We start from the raw sequence: 8,335 nt of genomic DNA, 5'->3' as shown, positions 1-8,335 counted from the left end.
GGGCGGAGCCTGATGAAGGTGATGTGAACGACCAATCAGAGTAAACCAGGTTTTATCTGTTGTAGCTGAATATAACTTAGAATAATCACCTAAAAGTGAGTTGGTGGGGCTGCACAGTGGCGCAGTTGGTAGCACTGTTGCCTTGCAGCAAGAAGGTCCTGGGTTCGATTCCCGGCCAGGGTCTTTCTGCATGGAGTTTGCATGTTCTCCCTGTGCATGCGTGGGTTGTCTACGGGTACTCCGGCTTCCTCCCACAGTCCAAAAACATGACTGTCAGGTTAATTGGTTTCTCTAAATTCTCCCTAGGTGTGAGTGTGTGTGTGCATGGTTGTTTGTCCTGTATGTCTCTGTGTTGCCCTGCGACAGACTGGCGACCTGTCCAGGGTGTACCCCGCCTCTCGCCCGGAACGTAGCTGGAGATGGGCACCAGCAACCCTCCCGACCCCATTAGGGACAAGGGTGAACAGAAAATGGATGGATGGATGGATGGAAGTGAGTTGGTGCGGAGGCTGGTCCTCTGAGGACGTTCTTCCTCCCTCCTGCAGGATCCTCACCACAGGACGTCCGCTTGGTTCTGGAAAACTTTTCCTACATGTGTTTTTAATCTGGGCTGGGAGCAGGTGGCTTTATTCCATGAAGCTGGGAAGTCACTGGTTTAAGGTGGAATTACCGACACATACAGAGACGAGAAAAGTCATACAATCAATCAATCAATCAATCAAGTCTATTTATCTCACACATTTCAGCAGCACTGTACATCAACATGTTTTACATTGTGAAAACATTAAAAAAAACAAATGAAAGAAAACCAATAATAGATGTTACATTTTGTCAAATGCCATAGTTAAAATCCTCAATACACAACAAAAATGTTGGTCAGTATTCCACTTATTATGGCTCAACTCTAAACATGCAGGTTGTCAGTCTTGATATAAAAGAACTCAATGTTTCAGCTGTTTTGCAGTTTTCTGGAAGTTTGTTCCAAATTTGAGGTGACATAAGGTGGTATTAGCAACGCAGAGACAATGGAAATCGCTGGTTTAAGGTGCAATTAGCAAAGCAGATGATGGAAGTCACTGGTTTAAGGTGGAATTAGCAAAGCAGATGATGGAAGTCACTGGTTTAAGGTGGTATTAGCAACGCAGAGACAATGGAAGTCACTGGTTTAAGGTGGAATTAGCAACACAGAGACTATGGAAGTCACTGGTTTAAGGTGGTATTAGCAACACAGAGACTATGGAAGTCACTGGTTTAAGGTGGTATTAGCAACACAGCACCAGACTTCAGTTTTTGCTGAACAGGAAGCGTCTTTACGCTACATCTGAGGCAGGGATGAAAAGTAGCGATCTGAAATGGAAAAGCTAACAGGGGCTCGCTCCCTCAGGGGTTCCTTTTCCTTTCATCCTGGGATTTTCTGCTGAGCTGAGCTGGAACGCCACGGCTCTCTGCCGAGCCAGACCATTTTAATACCCGGGTCTGGTCTGGCAGGCTGACAAGCAGGAGTGGGATTTGGTCTGAGTTCTGCTTTCTGAGCATCTTCTGGAAGGAGAATTCATATTTTCCAAACCATCTCTGGTGAAACCATCATTTGCTCAGTGAGGCGTCTGCAAAGGTCAATGTCCTCCAATTCTTTAAGCAGATTCTGTTGTTCTCAGCAGAAGTTTTTGGAACAAAAGACAAATGAAGGATTCTTGTAAACCAAAACCGGTTCAGACAGGAATAAGGTTTTGTTCATGACTTCTTCTTGCAGGTTAGAAATCACAAAAAAGGACTTTACCTCCACATATTTCAAATATTAAACTTTCTTCTGGGGTTTTATTGTACTTAGTAGAAAGTTAAAGTTGCAGAGAAAGAGAGTAATTTTGTTATGGATTCGATTTTGGTTGTGATAATTTAGCTGTAATTTTTTTAGATTGAGGTTTTGTTTAATGATTTACCAATAGAAAATGGTGTAATTTATGTTGCTGATTCTGAAATCTGTCTTAAATAAAACACCAAAAACATGTCGCAATAAGCAATAATTCAATTAATTAAGACAAATTAAAACAAATGTAATAATTTCCGTTTGCATAATTTATCGTTTTTCTCTTTTCTTTCTCTTTTTACCAAAACTGGATGATAAAAGTGCTCAGTCTGGTGCTTTGGTCTCAACCAGCCCCTTTTGGAAGGACACTTTTGTTTATAGACATTTCAAAATACATTTTATTTCTGTCATTTTGTTTATTTATTTTGGATATTTACAACATCTCTCAGTTCCAGTATTAAATGCTCATTAGAATTATAGGGTTAGGGTTTGATAATATCTTCTTGCATCATTATGCTATTACTACTATATTACTTGAAAATGGTGTAAATACAACCATATTATCTTTTATCCCAAAAACCTCTGGAACAATTTATTATTAAGTAATTTTTTTATTGTGACAGGCCTATTTGTCAGTAATTTTTCCTTCTTATCCTATCAGAAAGGTTTTTCTATTAGCCTGAAGGGCGAGTCTCCTGGTGACTCTCCTCTCCTCACCAGTTCATGTGTTCAGCCACAATTTTAGAGATGAGATGATCTCAGATGCATGTTGGTTACCAAAGGTTCTGCATCCAGCTAATGGACTCAGTTTTCTTTCTGCGTTTCCACTCACAATGTCAGGAGATTGGTGTTCTGACCGTGTCATGATCGATGGGAAGCAGGTTCACCTTTAAGGATGTTTTCACAGAAGTAATCAGACCCAGGTTGATTTTACACCCCAAACTGTCTGATGATGTCCAAACTGGCTTTTTGAGATCAGAAAAGAAGAACATTGGACAAATCTCTGTAAAGCAGGGGTGCTCAATATTTTGATAGCAAAGGTAGTGAGAGTAGATTACATGACATTAAAAAAAAACCAGATGTTAGCCTGTGTTATTCATCCCAGCACTTGATTGATATACAGGGCGGCCTTACCAGTAGGTGGCATTAATGTTTCCTTGAGTTTTTTTCCAACCGCTATTATGACAAAGAAGATGATGAAGTGACTTTTCTGACATTTACGTCACTCCGCATATGCAAACAACAGAGCTATTTGCAGCAAAACTAGCTAATCCAATTTTTAGCCCTTGGTTTTTCTGTTAAACTTAGGAAAAGGTATAAAAATGTGTAAGGGAACTGTTGCCTTTAAACTAATGGTGGGACTCAACATGCTTAATCAAGTTAATTACAGTGTCTGTTATTAATGAATAACCTAATCTAATACTATGTCTAATAATACTATATCTAAAACTATGTAAAATAAGCTAAATTTTAATTTAAAAAACCCTTTTTGCTGCTAAATTATTGAGTAAATAGAAACATGAGTTCAACCACAAAACTTAGCATTTAGGTTCTACGACCGTCAGATTGATGCAATGTGCTATTCAGGAAGCCCAGATCATTCCTGGAACTTCTTTATAAATGTGGACTGTAGACGCTGATGTGAACATTGGGAATGTTTATGCTGCTGCTACTGTACATGTCTAGCATTGAGATGCTAGTTTTGGCTTGAATAGCTTCACTTTTAGGCTAACTCCTTTTAGCACAACTTGAGCACAACAATAGTCTTTTCCAGCGTCCCATCAGATCATTTTTTGAAGCAGAAATTCACCCCCAGTGGGCCGAGAGAAGGAGCTTCATCTTCCATTGCTGTCGCTGTGCATCAGATTTTCGGAGGTACTAAAAACATACAAACACAAAGGTTCCAGATTGTGACTTTTGTACGTTTAAAAAAAAATGCAATGAATTTTGTTAAAAAAAATTTAACTCATTAAGTTTCAACATCTAAATTATTGAAGGTTTAAAAAGAGAAACTTTAGGACGCCACCTGCAGGATGAGCTATCGTCCAGCAGGGATATTTTGGAGGGTCTGGAGGGGAACTCTCAAGGGTTTGTAGATCATGATGATAGAAACAAAGCATAGCGAGGATCAGCGGCTATGTTTGTACCTACTGCTGCAGATTTCAGGTCAGCTCTGATGACACCATTGACAGCTGCTGGTATCTGGTTTCTGGTTCCCCTCGGAACCTCGGACCGTATTTCTGCTCTGTCATAGCTATGTGCTGAAACAATGGGCTGCTCCGAGCCAGATCATTTTCCCAAACATGGCTGGACTCTGATTGGATCCTGATGTAAGCCTCTCTGAGCGCAGCCTAACCTGACGTGTGATGACTGTCTGGATGAAGAGCAGAGCTGCTGGGGTTCAGGGTCTTCATCTCCAACGGATCAAAGCGGATGATGAAGACTTCTTTTGACTGCTGCGCCTCCCGGTGATGAAGCGCTGCAGAGTTAACAGCCCTCAGAGGGAAGCTGGTTTGTGGTGGAGGAGCAAAACCGTGATGGCGTAATTGTTGAAATTACAGTTTTAAGATTTCAGCGTTCCTGACGTGTGATGGTCTGCGTTCCTGATGGTCAGGATCTCTCAGAGGGCCTCATAGTTTCCAGCCCTCTCAGACATCTGACTGCAGCTTGTTGTGTTTTTGCTCTGAGGAGGAGAATTTGCTCCGTCTGGACCTTCCAGCATTTGATGAGAGTCAGCGGTGCAACCGGCAGCATGCCGTTGCCAAAAACTTGCCTCAGCGCTGTAGAGGCTTCAGCGCCAGGAAACATTTTGAAAGAGGTGTGATCCTGAAGTTCTGCCAGCTATAGATCTTTCCAGTCCAGAATGATGTCATTGCCGACATAGCGACATTTAGACTGAAACTGAACATGTACCACATGTTCACTTAGGTTTAGCTCAAAACAAAATCAGGTTGAGCTGCTAAAGCATATTTTAAATCAAATCCGATCGACTCCACTGGGAGGCGTCCAGGAATTGCCCTGATTCAATGAATCCTGCAGCAGCTCGGCTCTGAGTTGACCCAGGATGATGGACCAGAGCCCAAAACTATTCAGACCCCAGCAAAATTTAGATTAGAAATTATTTTTATTCAACCAAATAACAGGAAATGAGGAGCAAGGAATGCCATAGAAGATCATTAAAAAAGTGGAAATGTAAAATCAGTTTGTTGTTTTTTTTTAATGTACAAAAAAAAAGACATTTTAAAATGTAATTTTGAATTATTTACGTTCTCAATAATTAATCAAAAACTCTTTATTGGGAGTTAGACTTCTCCAACAGCTAAGCATTTTTCTGCAGGTCTCCTTTGCTGTTTCAATAGTTTATCTTCGAAGTGTTTTCTCACCTGATAGTCCTGTGGATTCGATTTGATTGGGGACCAAAATTGTTAAATTTTCAGCAGCTGCAGTTCACTTTCAGGATGCACTGTGTCAAACAATCTAAACTATTTCACAAACCTGTTCACCTCCTTGCCTGTGGTGGCGCTGCACTAAGAATTTCTGAAGGAAATTACACAAAAACCTCCTAAGAAGACACTGAGGGCAACTTTCTTGTTTACAAAATGTAAACATAAATGGAGTGGCACCATATTTTAGCAGTTGTTAGATTTCTCTTTTGTCTTTGATTAAAAAAAAAACACAGGCCATTTCTACCTGTAGGGAGACGGTGGATGATTTTCAGGCCTTTTTTCTAGATCAGTGGATAAAATTGATTTCTCATATAAGCATCGGTCAAAGTTAAGGAAATATGGGCCAATTTATCAGAGCACCCATAGTAGGAAGGCCTCCTACCCATCACCCTAATCTTTATATTCTGTATAGATTCTTTATGAGGTTCAGGTCAGAACCTTTGAACTCTGGTCTGCTAATTACATCCAGTCGAAGGAAGCATGGTAGTCAAATGAAAACCGATTGGATCCATGATCCTGGTCTTTTCACCATCACTCTAGAAGGAGCTGAGGAGGTTTGATCACCTGATCAGTCCATTGGAGGAAGCCCCCAGGATGACCCAGAACTCAGAGGGACTACAGCCGCTGTCAGGTCCCACTCTAACCAGTTAATGTCCGGTTCTGTATTAGCCCAGATCGTCTCCATTTATGGTCTGCTCCTCACTCTTGTGCGCTGCAGTTGTGATCAACTCTCCGCTGATGTTTGCAGCGATACTCTGCAGTGGAGAACATTGAGGTTGTGGTTCTGATGGACTCAAATAAACCCAGATATTTCATTTAGTCTTTTAGGAATTTATTGCTGGCCCAAACATAACAATAACAATTCTGATCAGCTGATAAATTTGCTATGCATAAACTCTACTTTATTTTGGATTTAGTTAATGTTGTCAAAACATGTAAACCAATATCCATTCATGAACTTTATTGAAAATAAAATTCCAAACAGAGAACAACAAGCTAGTGTTACGTAATTTTGGTAATTCATACTGTTTCTCTCTTCCTTGCTGCCCATTCTCCAGAGAGACAAGCTGCTGGCAGGGCTGCTAAATCAGTATACTACTCCAAAAGTTGACACATGTTTTCCTGGCACTGCTCATGATTGAACTCATACTTATGCTCCTGCAAACTGAGCCACACTGTTGTTTAGAGTTTGCACGATTTGGCTTTCGCTCCTCCAGTGACGGAAATCAATGAATTCAGTCGACTGTCAATCAAATCACATCAACACTGGCTTGTTCCACCCCTGGGCGTGGGTACGAAAAATGGGGTGGAACCTCGCTGGAGCTGCTAATGGGGACAAATCTGATTTGTTTGCTGAAGCTTACAGCCCAAATAAGAAACAGGTAGGAATGAAGGAGGGTACTGATGGTTCTGAACAGTTTTTATCATTTTTCTTTCTTGGCTTGATCTCCGTCCTGCAGAGCATTCCTGACTTCATGTGACTGATGATTCCTGGGCTCTTCCTTCATCTCTTTGATATTTGAATCTAATGACTGAAGCACCTGGTTTCTTTGGCAACCCTGCCAACTTTTCTGCTGCAGGAACGGCTTTAATCTAGGCGTTCCGGCTCATTTGAGGAAGGTTTTCCAGCTCAAGCATGCCGTGACCATGATTTGTCCGTATCTTCTAAAGCTGGCCATTCATTCGAGCTCCTTGTTTTTATCGCTTTCTTTCCTCTGGATGTCCTTCTATGAAGTGATCACTTGAAATGTCGAGGTTTTGTTACCAGGAACGTGGTTTCGTGATCACCACATCCAGTCATCCATTCAGAGTTCTGCTACTGCAGGAAATGTTCCCAAACCTCAGGCTTGCAGAGGAAAATGTTATGATGAATGTTATGATGATGTTGGCTTCCAGCTTCTACTGAATGTTCATGGCATGCAGCTACAGAACCACATTTTCTCTGACTCATTCAGAATCTGTCATCCTGGCTCCAGGTCGTCTCCCACGACTGAGGTGATAATCTGAAAATGGGAATGTTCCTGTTGGTATCTTGAAGGTGCAGATGAAAGTGGAGATCAGGGAACATCTCCTCCCTTCTCTAGGCTTAGCACCGCCTACTTTTAATTGGTTAAAGATGTCAGATTTTTATTCAGCTTAAAGCAGCTTCCATCAGGGTAAGATGGGGTACTATATCAATTTATCTTGTCTTACACTGTAATTACTGAGATGCTGGACTGTTGTTTATAAAACCAAACAAAGAAGAAGTGAAATGGAGAAGTTCAATCCATGATCCATCAGCCTGCTGTGTTTGGTTCTGTTGATGATCCAGTTTGGACTAAACTTAGATGGACCGCGACTTGACACTAGAATACCTCGGAAAATGAATAATCTTCCCCTCTGCCGAATGATTAGCATTAGATTGTTTGGAGATGACCTTCAGAGGTTGATGGGCATCAACTATTGCTTCTCTAGCGCTGTTTTTCCTATTAATAGTCCGGTAGACCCGGTTCGATTGGGAACCAAAACTGCAACATTTGTTCCGTTTTCTGCTGCTGTGGTTCTCTTTCACACTTTAGTGGTTCAAACCAACCAAACCCTTTGAGCAACTTTTCAATCTGTGACACAAAGTGCACCAATGTGAATTGAGGCAGCTGATGGAAATAGAGACCTGTTGTGGAAAGCTGCTGCCAGGGAACTGATTTAAGCTCAAAATGACTCAGTTCCCATCTGTCATCTGAATCCTCTCCTCCTGGATCAACAACTGCTTCAGACATGTAGGGCTAGCTCAACAGAATGCGCGTAATGAGCGTTATTCTGATTTTGCTAGTGCAACTTTTAAAACTGTAGGTAAGCTCAGTATTGTCACAGAATTACATTTTATAGTATAGACAATTTTAAAGAAAGGAAAAAACGAGCCACACAGGATCCATCAAAGAGCTGCATGTGGATCGAGAGCTGCAGGTTCACAGGTCCTGCTCAAGGCAAACGGACTGGAGTTGGATTAAAGCGGGCTGAACAGGACTGGTGGGAGCGATGCACTGTAGGCCCATTTATGACGTCCTTGCATCTTAATGTTGTGATAACACACCTTTATTCTTCATGG

The 8,335-nt window shown here is 41.4% G+C and overlaps 1 protein-coding gene across 1 annotated transcript in view; it reads left to right on the top strand.

The window, feature by feature from the left end:
* cenpp (centromere protein P) overlaps positions 1-8,335 on the top strand; it is a 93,537-nt gene that overhangs the window by 59,165 nt on the left and 26,037 nt on the right. The window lies entirely within an intron of this gene.

The sequence above is a fragment of the Xiphophorus maculatus genome, chromosome 20, assembly GCF_002775205.1.
Source record: "Xiphophorus maculatus strain JP 163 A chromosome 20, X_maculatus-5.0-male, whole genome shotgun sequence".
Classification (NCBI taxonomy): Eukaryota; Metazoa; Chordata; class Actinopteri; order Cyprinodontiformes; family Poeciliidae; genus Xiphophorus; species Xiphophorus maculatus.
Note: the sequence above shows the minus strand (reverse complement) of the source record. Positions and strands in the feature narration are given on the sequence as shown.